General features: G+C 38.5%; 1 protein-coding gene across 2 annotated transcripts in view; it reads right to left on the bottom strand.

The window, feature by feature from the left end:
* The window catches only part of ITCH (itchy E3 ubiquitin protein ligase), a 112,066-nt gene that overhangs the window by 83,819 nt on the left and 10,930 nt on the right, over positions 1-17,317 (bottom strand). The window contains exon 3 of one of the 2 annotated variants that reach the window (XM_024742887.1): positions 15,630-15,661. The exons of the other annotated variant lie outside the window; for it this stretch is intronic. The gene's annotated coding sequence lies outside the window, so the exon portion shown is untranslated. The remainder of the gene's footprint in view (positions 1-15,629; positions 15,662-17,317) is intronic. 2 annotated transcript variants of the gene reach the window in all.

Genomic DNA, 17,317 nt, shown 5'->3' with positions numbered 1-17,317 from the left:
CAACAGTAAGAGGCCCGCCTACCGTGAAAAAAAAATAAAATATTTTTAAAAAAAAAAAAAAAAAAAAAAAAAAAAAAAAAGAGAAAGATAATAAATGTGTTATACCACATTAAAAGATTAAGGGTAAAAATCACATGATCATCATAACTGACGCAGAAGAGCATTTGACAAAATTCAATACTGTTTCATGATAAAAACTGTCAGATTAGGAATAGAAGGAAATTACCTCAATAAAATAAAAGCTACATATGAAAAGGCCACAGCTAACATCACACTCAAAGGTGAAAAACTGAAACCTTTTCTTCTAATACTAGGAACAAGACAGGATGCCCATTCTTACCACTTCTAGTCAACACAGTACTGGAAGTCCTAGCAAAACCAATTAAGGTAAGAAAAAGAAATAAAAGGCACCCAAATTGGAAAGGAAGAAGGAAAATTATCTCTGTCCCCAGATGACATGATCTTATATATAAAAAACTCAATAAAGCCTCCACACAAGGACTTCCCTGGCAGTCCAGTGGTAAAGACTCCACACTTCCACTGCAGGGGACACGGGTTGGATCCCTGGTGGGGAAACTAAGTACAGCGTGCCGCGCAGTGCGACACCTCCCCCCCAAATAAAAGACTCCACACAAAAAACACAATATGGGCTTCCCTGGTGGCGCAGTAGTCGAGAGTCCGCCTGCCAATCGTCCGGAGCCTGTGCTCCGCAACGGGAGAGGCCACAACAGTGGGGGGCCCACATACCACAGGAAAAAAAAAAAAAAAAAAAAAAAATATATATATATATATAAAATAAGTTCAGCAAAGTTGTAAGATATAAGATCAACATACAAAAGCCAATGTAATTCTATACAGTAGCAATGAAAAATCTGAAAGTGAAATTAAGAATTCCATTTACAATAGTATAATAAAATACTTAGGAAAATTCAACGAAAGAAGTGTAAAACTAAAAGTTAAAGAGGACCTAGAGACGTCCCTGGTGGCACAGTGGTTAAGAATCCGCCTGCCAATGCAGGGGACATGGGTTCAATCCCTGGTCCGGGAAGATCCCACATGCCACGGAGCAACGAAGCCCGTGCACCACAACTACTGAGTCTGCGCTCTAGAGTCTGCGAGCCACAACTACTGAAGCCCACGCGCGTAGAGCCCGTGAGCCGCAACGAGAAGCCACTGCAATGAGAAGCCCAAGCACCACAACAAAGAGCAGCCCCCGCTCGCTGCAACTAGAGAAAGCCCGTGCGCAGCAACGAAGACCCAACGCAGCCCCCCCCCCCCCAAAATAAAGATGACCTAGATGAATATAAAGTCATCCAATGTTCGTGGATTAGAAGACTTGACATTGTTAAGATGGTAAGAGTCCGCCAAATGATCTACAGATTAACCCCCAAATGATCTACAAATTAAACACAATCATTATCAAAATCCCAACTGCCTGTTTGCAGAAATTCACAAGCTGATTCCAAACTTCATATGGAAATACAAAGGACCAGGAATAGTCAAAACAATCTCAAAAAAGAACAAGGTCAGAGGATTCACACTTCCCAATTTCAAAACTTACTACAAAGCTACAGTAATCAAGACAGTGTGTTATTGGTATAAGCATAGATATACAGATTAATGGAATAGAATTGAGTTCAGAAATAAACCCAAATATCTATGACCAACTGATTTTTGACAAGGGTACTAAGACAAACTTCTCAACAAATGGTCCTGGAACTAATGGATATTCATGTTCAAGAGATCCCTACCTCACAACCATGGACAAAAATTAACTCACACTAGATCATACACCTAAACGCAAGAGCTAAAACTAAAAATTTGGTAGAAGAAAACAGGTATAATTCTATGTGACGCTGCATTAGATAGACAATGGTTTCTTAGCTATAACACCAAAACCAACAACATAAAAACTGGATATAAATCAAAGTTTTAAACTCTTGTGTTTCAAAAACACCATCAAGAAAGTGAGAAGCCCACCCACAAAATGGGAGAAAATCTTTGTAAATCATATATCCAATATAAGTATCTAGAATATATAAAGAGCTTTTACAACTCAACACAAAAAGACAGATGACTACAAAATTGTCTAAAGGACTGAAACGGCATTCCTCCAAAGAAGATATACAAATGACCGATAAGCACATGAAAAGATGCTAAACATCATTAGCCAGAGACATGCAAATAAAAACCACAATGAGATACCCACTTTACACCTACTAGGAGAGCTATTCAAAATGATAAGTAACAAGTGTTGACAAGGATATGAAGAACCCTCACACATTGCTAGTAAAAATGTAAAGTAGTGCAGCTGCAGTGAAATAAAGTTTTATGGTTCCTCAAAATAGGTAATAGGTAATTCTACTCCTAGGTATATTCCCAAGAGAAACGAAAACATATGTCCACACAAAAACCTGAACATAACTGTATACAGCAGCATTATTCATAATAGCCAGAAACAGAAACACCACAAATGTCCATCAACTAATGAACAGATAAATAAAATGTGGTATATCCATACAATAAAAAGAAATTCAGCAATAAAAAGAAATGAAGCACTCGTTAAATGTTATACCAGGGATAAACCTTGAAATATTATGCTAAGTAAAAGAAGCCAGTCACAAAAGACAATATATTTTATGGTTCCATTTATATGAAATGCCCAAAGCAGACAAATCTACAGAGATGGTAAGTCAATTATTAGCTGCCTAGGGCTAGGGCTGAGTGGATGTAGATTGAGAGTGACAGCTAAGGGGGCACCGGGATTATTTGGGAGGCAATGATGTTTTCAAATTGATTGTGGTGATGGACGCACAACTCTGAATATACTAAAAGCTACTGAATTGTACATTTTAAATAGGTATACTGTATGGTATGCGAACTATATCTCAATAAAGGTGTTTAAAACAAGAAACAAAATTTAGAGGAAAAATTTTTTCTAGACTAAAATATTTTACTACCAATGGACCGTCACTAGAAGAATTTCTAAAGGATGTACCTGAAGAATAAGTAGAATGATCCTCAAAGGAAGCTCTGCAACTCAAGATATAAAAGTGACTAAGGAAGTGGTAAACATTAGGTAAATCTAAAATATACAAAACATGGGACTTCCCTGGTGGTCCAGCAGGTAAGACTCCACACTCCCAATGCAGGGGGCCCAGGTTCGATCCCTGGTCAGGGAACTAGATCTCACATGCATGCTGCAACTAAGAATCCACATGCCACAACTAAGAAGGCTGATGCCACAACTAAGAGCCCGCATGCCGCAACTAAAGATCGCACAAAGAAGATCCTGCATGCCACAACTAAGACCCGGCGCAGCCTAAATAAATAATTTTTAATAAAGAATTTTTAAAAATACACAAAACAATGTCTTATTTGGGGATTTAAAAATACAAAGCTAAAATACTGAATAACAGCATTAAAGTCAGGAATGGAGGTAACTGGAGTTAATTGTTCCAAGATCCTTGTATTGTTCAGGCCAAGGCAAAGATACTGATCAGTTTTGTGAAGTTAATACGCAGGTCAAAATTTCAGGGAATTCCCTGGAGGTCCAGTGCTTAAGGTTGTGCTTTCATTGCCCTGGGGGCATGGGTTCGATCCCTGGTCAGGGAACTAAGATGGCACAAGCCACGTGGCAAACAATCAATCAATTAAAACAATTTCAAAGAGAAGCAGTAAAAAAATAAAAACTGCACAAATTCCAAATCACTACCGAGAAAAAAATATTTGAGGGAAAAATGTATGAATCCAAGTAAACAAAAAGGAAAAAAAAGTATGTGGGGAAAGGACTTTCACAAGATGATGATAGATTACACATGTGCATCTGAATCCCCTTTCAAATTTCCCCTAAACTCTGGTGAAGAAATTTTAAAAATTAAAAAAGTAATAATAGTAATAAAGGTCAGGAAAAAGAGAAGTAGAGGTAACAACAAACAAGTACAATAACTTCAGTAAGCTACAAAGCAGATGGACAAATGCTATTTGACAGCACACTCAATAAAGCAGACTCCTGTCCTATGCTGGCAACAGGGAAAAGCCAAGAACCAAGATGGTTTGTTTACTTGCAGTGCCTCCAAGAGAAGATACCAGTCAATTTTGGAAGTAGGAAGTAAAGTTGGGACACAGAAGCAGAATTGGTTGAAAGCTGCTTACCAAGCATTTTGATTCCTAAATCCCCTACTTGACACCAAAAGGCTCAGGTCTGTTTTTTTTTTTCCCTCAAGCATCTCTGCAATGGAAGATGCCAGGCACAGCTGAAGGCTGAAGAACAGTATCAAGAACACAAGAATTAAAGGAACATATGCAAACGGAATGACTAAATTCCCATCCTTTTTTCCCACTAGGCTCCCAGCTCACTGTAGCCAAGACTTAACCACCCAGGCAGGAGATAGGACAAGCCTTACCAAGTTCCCCAAACAGTCCACCAGGTAACCCTATAGTGAGGTTCTCAGTTAACAAGCCCTCTCCTCTCTACATGCACTCACAGCCCCCAGTCTGCCCACATCCTTAAACATGATAAAGTTGTGGAAAGCTTCTATCAAGAAAAGTGATGCCAAAGAAAAGCAAAATATATTAATATCCTCAGAGAGATGAAAAGATAGAATATTCATTAAACAAAAACAGAGTGCCATTAAAAAAAAAATTTAGGGTAAAGAAGTAACTATCATGAAAACTCTCCCCAACACCAGTTTGGTCAGCTCTTGAGTAGTGTGAAATTGCAAGATCTGTACACAGATTTCAGTTTGTCAGAGCACTGGAACTGGGAATCAACTGATACCTGCACTGCCAGGCTGACAAAATAACTTGGTTGCCATGGCTATGCTGTAATCTTGAATAACTTTGCAGCTTTAAACTACTTTTCGGTCCTTGTGAGGACTGACTAGCAACATGTCCTGTTTTTCCTTTTGAAACCTGACTATGCAGTTGAGTTTTCCATTCTTTAATTTCATAAACAACTTTACATTAACCTCCCATTACCTAAAAAACCTTGCAATTTGGGAGAGTCTAATTAATATAATTTCCATGGGAATTCCCTGGTGGTTCTGTGGTTAGGACTTGGCGCTTTCACTGCCATGGCCTGGGTTCAAAAAATTTCCAAATACACTATGGGTAGATTCTGAATGACTGATGTGGTCAGTCACCTAGTTAACAAAGCCCAATATATAGTATTAAGTAAGCACTATCACGTGCACTTTAGTTATTAGATCAAAGAATGTCTTCAATCTGCTGCTCTGCAAAGTTTTTCTGTAAAGGGCCAGAGAGTAAATATTTCACAGTTGTGGGCCGTATGATCTCTGTCACAACTGCTCAACTGCCACTGTAGTGTGACAGTGGTCACAGACAACACATAAAATGTATTTTATTCCAATAACACTTTATTTATAAAAACAGGCAGAGGGCCAGATTCCTCCCACGGGTCATAGTTTGCTAACACCTGCTCTCAAGCATCAATGTGAAAAACGATAACATCCTACATACATCACACCATGATGGCTTAAAACTAGGAAATACGGAAGAGGCAAAATTTCTTAAGACATTAGAATAAAACAGTTGGATATGGGTGGAATAGCTTTTAAATTTTTTTAATTAAAAAAAAATTAAACATCTTCCTCTTTATCCCCATTACTATTCCCTTCATTTGGCTCTCCCTGAACTATCGTACTCATTTCAGTATTTCTCTTTGCCTTACCCCAATCTGTCCACACAGTGTTGTCAAAGGATTTTTAAAATGAACTTTCTACACCTCTGAAGATCTGCCATGATCCTGGCTTGCCTATTCTTGTACTTCACATACCATTCTCCCACACAGACCCCATGCTCCAATCACACAGAAGTGAGGTTCATTCCCCAAAATGTCATCTGTTTAATACTTCTGTGATTTATTTATCCTGTTCCTTCTCTTCAAACTTTGCCCCGCAATTTCCCTAAATTCCCAGTGATCTGGTCTTCTCTTATCCATCAACATTCTGCTCAAGCATCTCATCTGGTAGCCTCCCCTAAACTTCAAAGCAGAAATAATTTCTTCTTCTAGTCTACCCTATAGCATGTATCCCAAGAGATATTATAACACAGTAATTAAATGTGCAGGCTTTGGAGTCAAATAAATCTAGATCCACATCTCAGCACCATTACTTAAGCAAATTATTGAACTACTTTCTTCATCCATACAACAGGGATAACTTAATTGTAGTTTCGGTTTAAAGGCTGAGATAATACCTGTAAAGTTATATAGAAAGGCTTAAACCCAGTTAAGTGTTCAACAGCTGTCTCTTCTTATCTGTTTGCAAATCCCTCTCACCTTCCAAACTGTCTTCTTGAGGTCAAGGCAATTCATCTTTACATCACTAGAACCTTACAGAGTATCTTAAGTATGTTAATAGTAAGCTCTCAAATATATGTTGAATCAAAATAAACATGAACAAGTTATTATACTCAAAATGAATTTTTCTCTAACTCCTTGAATGTAGGATAACTTTCTTACTGAGACATTAAAAGACTTAAAAATATCGATTACAATCCAAAGCACTCACCATCTTCCAGCATTTCTCCAAATAAATGGGAGCACTAGTAACCTATACATAAGAGCCTCTTTGTGAATAAGTGAGGTAATAAAGGGTAATTTTGCTGTTGTTGTTGTTGTTCTTAGGTCTATGATGACAATATAAAAGCAGCCAACAAATATACTCTGCAGAAAGCTTCCCGTCATAATAGCAAACAGCACAGACTTACAAAGAGGGCTTCTGCCTGCCTAGAAATTAAAATGCGAGGGAGAGCCATAATAATCAGAATTACAGAAAACTGACACTGTACTATATATATTTTTTTAATATTTATTTATTTAGGCTGTGCCATGTCTTAGTTGCCGGCAAGCCGGATCTACTTCTTAGTTGTAGCATGCGGACTTCTTAGTTGCAGCATGTGGACTTCTTAGTTGCAGCATGCACGTGGGATCTAGTTCCCTGACCAGTGATCAAACCTGGGCCCCCTGCATTGGCGAAGTCCCAACACAGAGTCTTACCCTCTGGACCACCAGGGAAGTCCTGACACTGTACTCTCTATATGTAAAAATTTCCTCACATGAGTAAGGAAGTACAAGTGGTAGTAAATAATTTTGACTTTGTGGGGAGGGGAAATTCAGACAAGATGACCCAGAAGACAATCACTTGTGGGTGAAAAGACAACAGGAAGAGAATAGGGGACTTCCTCAAGTTTAGTCAACTAACAGGTCACAGAGGAGAAATTAGCACAACAGAAAAAGAATTGACTATAAAAATCAACAAAAGGGGCACCAAGCCCTAGCTCTGCTTTTACATTAGAAACAAAACTTGTAATTCACAGGCAATGTGAATGTCTTCACAGAAAACCCAAAAGACTACATAATAACCTAGAAAACTGACCAGCACCATGGACAAAGTGAAAAGTAGAAAAACTTTTAAGTGAAAAAAGGCAAAAAATTTTACTTCAAAAGCCAATGCCCGCGGCCCCAAAAAAAAAAAAAAAAAAAAAAGCCAACTAGTTTGGGGTAACTATACAAACTTGTGAGCATAAAACATATTCATGACAACGCAACACAAAGAGCAAAAAACAAAACACAGGGAATTCCCTGGTGGTCCAGTGGTTAGGACTCCGTGCTTCCACTGCAGGGGGCACAGGTTCAATTCCTGGTTGGGGAACTAATATCCTGCAAGCTGTGCAGTGAGGAAAAAAACAACAAAAAACCAAAAATCATAACCAGGGTTGGCACCCTTGGAATTCAGATGGAGTTGAGAAAGAAAGAATATATAAAAAAATTTGAACTCTTGGTCAGTTAGAAGTCAACAGGAATAAACCAGGAGTATACTAGGCAAACCATGAGATACAGTCACCCTAGGTATGCGTGACAGGTATGGAAATTTAAACTGCTAAAATAGCAGTATAAAGGAGAGAAAGTATTAAATTCAGGAGGCTGCTATAAATCACAAGCATCATAATGACAAAAAATAATTCGTCTGTTGAATAATCACATGCTGTAAACAGTTTTAAAGAACTCTACATGTGGTAACTCATTTAATAGACTCTCCCTGTAGTGGGTTGAATAGTGGTTCCCAAAAAGATATGTCCACATCCTATTCCCTGAAACCGATGAATGTGACTTTATTTGGAAAAAAGTGTCTTTACAGATATAATTAAGAATCTTGGTACTTCTCTGGCAGTCCAGTGGTTAAGACTCCACGCTGCCAATGCAGGGGGCATGGCTTCCATCCCTGGTCGGGAAACTAAGATCCCACATGCCAGGTGGCAGAGGGGAAAAAAATAATAACAATCTCAAGATAAGTTCATCCTGGATTATCCAGGTGGACCCTAAATCCAATGACAACTGTCCTTATAAGAGACACAGAGGAGAGAAGAGGGCCATATGAAGACAGGCAGAGATTAAAATCATGCAGCCACAAGCCAAGGAATATCTGGAGCCACGAGAAGCTGGAAAAGGCAAGGAAGAATTCTCTCCTAGAGCTCTGGACAGAACGGGGCCCTTCTGACACCTTGATTTCAGACTTGTGGCCTCTGGAACCGTGAGAAAAAAGTTTCTGTTATTTTAAAGTAGCTTTTTAAAATTTTTATTTTTTATATTTTTGTGTCGGGTCTTAGCTGCGGCATACGGGATCTGTTGCTGTGGCACTCTGACTTCTCTCCACTTGTGGTGTGCGGGTTTCCTCTTCTCTAGCTGTGGCGGACAGGCTCCAGAGCACGTGGGCTCTAGGTGCCCCTCAGCATGTGGGACCTTAGTTCCCTGACCAGGGATGGAACCCGCGTCCCCTGCATTGGAAGGCAGATTCTATACCACTGGACCACGAGGGAAGTCCCAAGTTTGTTATTTTAAGATGCTAAGTTTGTGGTAATTTGTTACAGCAGTCACAGGAAATTAATACACTCCCTCTAAGGTAGATATTACTACACCCATTTCATTTTAATGATGAAACAGGCACAGAAATGTTAAGTAATCTAATAAACCAGATTTTCAGATAAAAATAAAAAATATTAAAATGTAATAAAAAACAGGAACAGGAAATACTATTTGGAGACTTGTCATGGGGACTGAGTTTCCCAGCAAAATTCAGCTCAGCTTAATAATGAAGGAATGAAAGAATCATCATTTTAGAACCTCTAATGTAAATAACTGAGCCAGGCAAGAACAGATGTTAGCATTTAAAAAAAAATAAATCTATTTATTTATTTTTGGCTGCTTTGGGTCTTCGTTGCTGCGTGCAGACTTTCTCTAGTTGCAGTGATCAGGGCTACTCTTCGTTGCGGTGTGCGGGCTTCTCATTGCAGTGGCTTCTCTTGTTGCGGAGCATGGGCTCCAGGCGCACGGGATTCAGTAGTTGTGGCTCGGGGGCTCTAGAGCACAGGCTCAGTGGTTGTGGCGCATGGGCTTCGTTGCTCCACAGCACGTGGGATCTTCCCAGACCAGGGATCAAACCTGTGTCCCCTGCATTGGCAGGTGGATTCTTAACCACTGCGCCACCAGGGAAGTCCCCGAATTTTAAAATATGTCTACAAACTATTTGACACTCCTCCCTGACAAAGATGGAACCTAATATCCCATGCCTTTTGAATGTAGGCCAGATTTAGTGACTCTCTTTTAATCAACAGAATGTGGCAGGAAGTGACAATATGCAACTTCAGAGACCATATCATTAAAGGCAATGCCACAGCACACAATGTATAAAGATGCATTTTGTGATATCAGTAACTGAAATCGGTGGTAACAAAGCAGTAAAGGCGCAGTTTTTGAATGTCATTGAAATTAAGCTATTATAAATTAGAGTATTATAACTTTAGGATGTTAAATGTAATTCCCATGGTAACCACAGAGAAAATTGTTATAGAATATACACAAAAGGAAATGAAAAAATAAAAATGTTTCACTACAAAATATAAACTAAACACAATAACAGTCATGAAGGAAATGAGGGTCAAAAAAACTATAAGGCATATAGAAAACAAACAGTAAAATGAGCAAGTCAGTCCTCCTTTCTCAGCAATTACATACAAATGGATTAAACTCTCCAATCAAAAGACAGATTGGCAGAATGGATTTAAAACATGATCTAATTGAGAATTCCCTGGTGGTCCAATGGTTAGGACTCCATGCTTTCACTGCCAAGGGCCCGGGTTCAATCCCTGGTCAGGGAACTAAGATCCCACAAGCCGCATGGTGTGGCTAAAAAAAGATAAAACTTAAAAAAAATAAAAATAAAACATGATCTAATTATATGCTGTCTACAAGAGACTTACATTAGATCCAAAGACACCAACAGGTTGAAAGTGAAAGGATGGAAAAAGATACTCTATGTAAACAGTACCCAAAAGGAAGAAGTGACTATACTAATGTCACTTTAAAGTCCATAAAATGGACTTTAAATCAAAAAAGGTTATAAGAGACAAAGGGCATAATTTATTAAAGATCCAATACAGCAAGAATATAACAATAATTATAAACATTTATGTACCTAATAACAGACCATCCAAATATATGAAGCAAAAACACATATTTAAAGGGAGAGGGAATTCCCTGATGGTCCAGCAGTTAGGACTCCACGCTTTCACTGCTGAGGGTGCATGTTTAAACCCTGGTTGGGGAACTAAGACCCTGCAAGCTGCACAGTGTGGCCAAGTTAAAAAAAAATTTTTTTTAATAAATAAATAAAGGGAGAAACAGACATTTCTCAGCATATTAAAAGGATTATATGCCATGACCACATGGGACTTATTCCTGGGATGCAAGGATGGTTAAACATATGAAAATCAACTGATGTAATACACATTAACAGAATGAAGGGGAAAAAAAACACGACTGTCTCAACTGATGGGAGGAAAAGTACCTAACAAAATTCAACACCCTTTCATGACAAAAAAAAAAAAAAAAATTAGGAATAGAAGGGACCCACCTCAACATAATAAAGCCCATATATGAAAAACCCACAGCTGACATCATACCCAACAGTGAAAGAATGAAAGCTTCTCCTCTAAGATCAAGAACAAGGGCAAGGATGGCCACTCTCAACACTTCTATTCAATACAGTACTGGAAGTCCAAGCCAGAGCAATTAGGCAAGAAAAAGAAAAAGTATACACCTTGGAAAGGGAGTAAAAAATTCTGTTTGATGATGATATCTTACATGTAAAAAACCCTAAAGATTCCACATGCAAAAACTATTAGTACTAATAAATGAATTTCAGCAAAGCAGTAAGATATAAAAAATCAACACGAATGAATTGCATTTCTATACACTATCAATCTGAATAGGAAATTAACAATTTCATTTACTAACAGCATCAAAAATAGTAAGACACTCAGGAATTAACTTAGCCAATGAGGTAAAAGACTTGTAACCTGAAAACTACAAAACACTGCTGAAAGAAATTAACAGACACACAAATAAATGGAAAGACATCCTGTGTTTATGTACCGGAAGTCTAAATATTGTTAAGATGTCAATACTACCCAAAGCAATCTACAGATTCAATGCAATCCCATCAAAATCTTAATGATGTTTCCTTCAGAAATAGAAAATCCATCCTAAAATTCATATGGAATCTCAAGGGACCCTAAATAGCAAAAAGAACCTTGAAAAGGAACAACGAAGTTGGAGAACTCACATTTCTGATTTCAAAACTTAGTACAAAGCTACAATAATCAAAACAGTGTGGCACAAATACAGACATATAGACTTATTCTATTGGAATAGAGAGCTCAGAAATAAATTCTTACATATATAGCAAAATGATTCTTCCCCCCAACCCCCCTCTCCCACACCATTCCCTGGCAAAATGATTTTTGACATGGTGCCAAGACCTTTCAATGGGGAAAGGACAGTCTTTTCAACAAACAATTCTGCGAAAACTGGATATCCACTTGCAAAACAATGTTAGACTGTTACCTACCACCACTTACAAAAACCAAAAAAAAGAGCCCACCTGCTGCAACTAAGAAGCCCACATGCCACAACTAAAGAGTTGGTGAGTCACAACTAAGGAGCCTGCCTGCTGCAACTAAGGAGCCCACCTGCTGCAACTAAGGAGGCCACCTGCCACAACTAAGGAGCCCACCTGCCACAACTAAGACCTGGTGCAACCAAATAAATAATAAATATTTTTTTTAAAAAAAAGGGTCAAAGACTTAGATGCAAGAAAGACCTAAAACTATAAACTTTTAAAAATAGAGCAAAAGCTTCACAATACTGGATTTGGTAACGACTTTTATATATGACACCAAAGGCACAGGTAACAACAACAACAAAAATAGACAAACTGGACTTCATGAAAATTTAAAACATGTCCAAAGGGCACTATCAAAAGAGTGAAAAGGCAACCTACAAAATGGAAGAAATTATTTTCAAATCATTCATCTAAGGGATTAATATCCAGAATATACAGAGAACTCCTCACTCAACAAAAAAACCAAGTCAATTCAAAAATGGACAAAAGATTTTAATAGACATTTCTCCAAAGAAGAATGGCCATTAAGTACATGAAAAGATACTCAACACCACTATGCCACAAATCAAAACCACAATGAGATACCACCTCACACCCATTAGGATGGCTATTACCAAAAAAAACCCCAGAAAATAACAAAATGTTGTCAAGAATGTGGAGAAACTAGAACCCTTGTGCATACTGGTAGGAATGTAAAACAGTAAGCTGCTGTGGGAAACAGTATAGCATTTCCAAAAAATTTTTAAACAGAATTACCATATGATCCAGCAATTTCACTTCTTGGTATATACCCCCCAAAAATGGAAAGCAAGGTCTTGAAGAGGTATTTGTACATAGCAGCTGCATTATTCATTATGCCTAAAATGTGAAAGCAACCCAAGTGTCCATTAACAGATGAATGGATAAGCAAAATGTGGTAAATACATACAATGGATTATTATTCAGGCTCAAAAAGGAAGGAAATTCTGACATGTGCTACTATGGGGATGAACTTTAAGGACATACTTTGTTAAGTGAAATAGCCAGCCACAAAAAGATGATTCCACTTATATGAGGTACCAAGAGTAGTCAAAATCAGAGACAGAAAGCAGAATGAACGGTGGTTAACTGGACTCACAGGAGGAGGAAATGGGGAGTTACTGTTGACTGGGTACAGAGTTTCAATTTTGCAAGATGAAAAGAGATCTGGGGGTGGATGGTGGTGATGACTGCACAATGATATGAATGTACTTAATACCACTGAAACATATACACTTAAAAATGATTACTATGGTAAATTTATTATCGTGTGTACTCTACCACAGTTTTTTTAAAAAAATGCAATGCCACTTGCTCTTTTGGGTTACTTGTTCTCAGGGAAACAAGCTATGTGGCAAGGAACTGAGGCCTCCTGCCAAGAGCCAGCACCAACCTGCCAGCCACATGAGAAAGACCTTAGAGGCTAATTCTCCAGCCCTAGTAGTCTTCAGATAACTGCAGCCTCAGCCAACATCTTGACTGTGACCTCAAGAGATCCAGGGTCAGACCCATCCAGCTAAGCCACTTTTGAATTTCTGTCCCACAGAAACCATGTAAGATAAAAAGTTTGTTATTTTAAGCAGCTAAATTTTGGGATAATTTGTTATGTACCAATAGATAACTAATACAATAGTAAAACCAATGGATGAAAGGGTATTAGAAAACAGGATATTTATATGGCCTCACAGTATTACACCACATATTACTTACTAATTACAAAGTGAAAAGTATACGATTGTTATGGAGATCTTATAGTATCACATTAACCAAGTAAATAAACTTACCAACATCGTTAGAGTGACATTCCACCATTGATGTGCCACCCAATATAATGGAAAAAAAGAGTATACAATATCACGTAGACTAGTATTATTGCCCCCAAAATGTTTGACCTGAATCTAATAATGAGAAAATAATTATATCCAAAATACATGACACTCTACCAGTTACCTAGCCTAGACTCTTAAAAAATTAACACTGAAAAACTAAAAAGGCAAGGGAATTCCCTGGCAGTCCAGTGGTCAGGAGCGGCACTTTCACTGCCAGGGCCCGGGTTCAATCTCTGGTTGGGGAACTAAAATCCTGCAAGCTGCACTGCGTGGCAAAAAAAAAAGAAGAAAAACTAAAGAGGCAAAAGTACTGTTCTAGATCAAGACACTAAAAAGACAAAACAACTAAATGTGTGAACCTTGACTGGATCCTAGAGACAAAACACCAAAGACTTTCGGTGATAACTGGGAAAATCTGAATATATTAGATGACATTATGGAATTGTTAATTTTCTTAGAAATACTAACACATACTATCGTGGTCCTACAGGAAAATATCCTTTTTCTTGGGAGAAGTAACGTAAAGGTGTTCAGGGGTGAAGTATCATGATGGTTGCAAATGACTTTCTCATGGTTCAGCAAAATTAAAAGTACACCTAGAGAAAAAGTAAATGTGGCAAGAGGTCAATATAACCAAGGTGTTTACAGGTATTCACTATACTTTTTCCAACTTTTCTGTCGATTTTTTTCAAAATAAAGAACTGATTAAAAAAAAGAAAATAAAGAGTACCCTATCACAATGAGATACCACGACGCTCCTATTAGAGTAACAAACAAGAAAATACTGACAATATCAAGGGCTGACAAGGATGCAAAGCATCCTCATGTACTGCTGGTTGAAATGCAAAATGGTACATCCAATTTGGACAACGTTTTGCCCATTTTTTATAAAATTCAACACATTTACCACATGACCCAACAATCCCATTCCTAGGTATTTACCTTAGAGTAGAGGTTCTCAATCAGAGGCTATTTTGTCCTCTGGGACTTTTTTTTTTTTTTTTTTTTTAACAATGGTGGGGGCAGGTGCTTTTGTTATCTAGTGGGCAGAAGCCAGGGATGTTGTTAAACGTCCTACAGTGTGAAGGATGGCCCTCCACAACGAAGAATTATCCAAACCAACATGTCATAGTGCCAAGACTGAGAAACCTTGCCTACAGAAATAAAAACATATGTCCATATAAAATCTGTACAAGAATGTTTACAGCAGCTCTATTCACAATTGCAAGATATGTGAAACAACTAAATCTCCCTCAATAGGTAAATCGATAAACTGCAGTACATTCATACACTGGAATACTACTCAGCAATAAATGTTTTTCAAAAAATGCAACAACTTGGAGGAATCTCAAAGGAATCATACTGATTGAAACCCAGTCTCAAAAAGTTTACATATGTACTATTCCATTTACGTGACAGTCTCCAAAAGACAAAACTAAAGGAATGAAGAACAAATTGTGGCTGCCAGGGATTCCCTGGTGGCACAGTGGTTGAGAGTCCGCCTGCTGATGCAGGGGACACGGGTTCGTGCCCCGGTCCGGGAAGATCCCACATGCCGCGGAGCAGCTGGGCCCGTGAGCCATGGCCGCTGAGCCTGTGTGTCCAGAGCCTGTGCTCCGCAGCGGAAGAGGCCACAACAGTTAAAAAAAAAAAAAAAAAAAAAAAAAAAAAGAATGTATATATGTGCATAATTGAGTCACTCTGCTTATACAGCAGAAATTAACAACATTGTAAAACAATTATACTTCAATAAAAAAATAAATTTAAAAACAACAACCAAAAAACCTGGAATTCCTACTTGATCCACTGATTCCACGTCTGGGAATATACCTAAAAGAACCGAAAGAAGAGACTCAAACAGATATTTATACAGCCACATTTACAGCATCATTATTCACAATAGCCAAAAGGTAACCCAAATGTCCACCAATAGATGAACTGATAAACAAAATGTGATATACACATAAAATGGAATAATTATTCAGCTTTTTTTTTTTTTTTTTTGCGGTACACGGGCCTCTCACTGTTGTGGCCTCTCCCGTTGTGGAGCACAGGCTCTGGACACACAGGCTCAGCGGCCATGGCTCATGGGCCCAGCTGCTCCGCGGCATGTGGGATCTTCCCGGACCAGGGCACGAACCTGTGTCCCTTGCATCAGCAGGCGGACTCTCAACCACTGCGCCACCAGGGAAGCCCTCAGCTTTTTAAAAGGAATGAAATTCTGGAACATGCTACAACATGAACTTTGAAGACACTGTGGTAAGTTAAGTAAGCCAGCCACAAAGGACAAACATTGTATGATTCTACTTACATGAGGTACCTAGAATAGTCAAATTCTACAGAGACAAAAATTAGCATAGTGGTAACCAGGGACTAGAGGAGGGGAATGGCGTTATTGCTTAGTAATAGGTACAGAGTTTCAGTTTGGAATGATGAAATTCTGGAGATGCATGGTAATAGGTGTACAGCAATGTGAATAGATTTAATGTCACTGAACTGAACGCTTAAGAATGGTTAAAACTGTAAATTTTGTTATGTATATTTTACCACAATAGCAAACAAAAGATAATCAGGACAGATAAGTTCATCATTTTCTTTGCCCCTTAGAAATGAAAACATCAATTTACATAGTAAAATCAAACAGGGCCGACTGAACATATGTGCTACATCTCCATACTCTCCTAAAACCCCAACAAGATGAAATAAAGACAAAGGGAGAATAGATGACTGCAGATCAATGTCAGCAATATTCTGGACAAAGAAAAGCAGCAGTACCTAGGTTCTGCACATTTCAATACATACATAATACAGTTTTTAATTAAGACCTATAGTAATTCTTTCCTTCCAGAAATTCAAGGGAAAAAAAAGATAATCTAGGATTTCCCTTTGACTACTAGCTTTCCACAGAAACAAATGCAGCTAATCCCTCTTCCACGTTCTTTTCCTTCCACAGAAGACCTATAATTAAATGAGCCACCTAAAAATCCCTTTTAATTTTCAGAACAAATGAACTCCAAAATCTAGGTTAGACCATGCTTCAAAAGTTCAAGGAACAACAAACAAATCCCTTTTCCATTAAATGAGACTTAAATTTAGCTCAATTCGACGCTGTTGCTGCATATCTATGATGGCGGCAACTTTGTCTACTTTTCATAGGCCCAGTTCAGTATTCTTAACCATCAATGAGGGAAATGTTACTATCTCAAATATCCTGAATGCTCAGGCTGTATCTAACACACTATTCAAATTACTTTCTAAAAAGACTACTTACAGGGCTTCCCTGGTGGCGCAGCGGTTGAGAGTCCACCTGCCAATGCAGGGGACACGGGTTTGTGCCACGGTCAGGGAGGATCCCACATGCCACGGAGCGGCTGGGCCCGTGAGCCACGGCCACTGAGCCTGTGCGTCCGGAGCCTGTGCTCCGCAAGGGGACAGGCCGCACAGTGAGAGGCCCGTGTACCGCAAAAAAAAAAAAAAAAAAAAAAA

Source organism: Neophocaena asiaeorientalis, unplaced genomic scaffold (genome assembly GCF_003031525.2).
Source record: "Neophocaena asiaeorientalis asiaeorientalis breed wild unplaced genomic scaffold, Neophocaena_asiaeorientalis_V1.1 scaffold82, whole genome shotgun sequence".
Classification (NCBI taxonomy): Eukaryota; Metazoa; Chordata; class Mammalia; order Artiodactyla; family Phocoenidae; genus Neophocaena; species Neophocaena asiaeorientalis.
The sequence above is the reverse complement of the archived record's forward strand: the minus strand, read 5'-3'. Positions and strand labels throughout refer to the sequence as shown.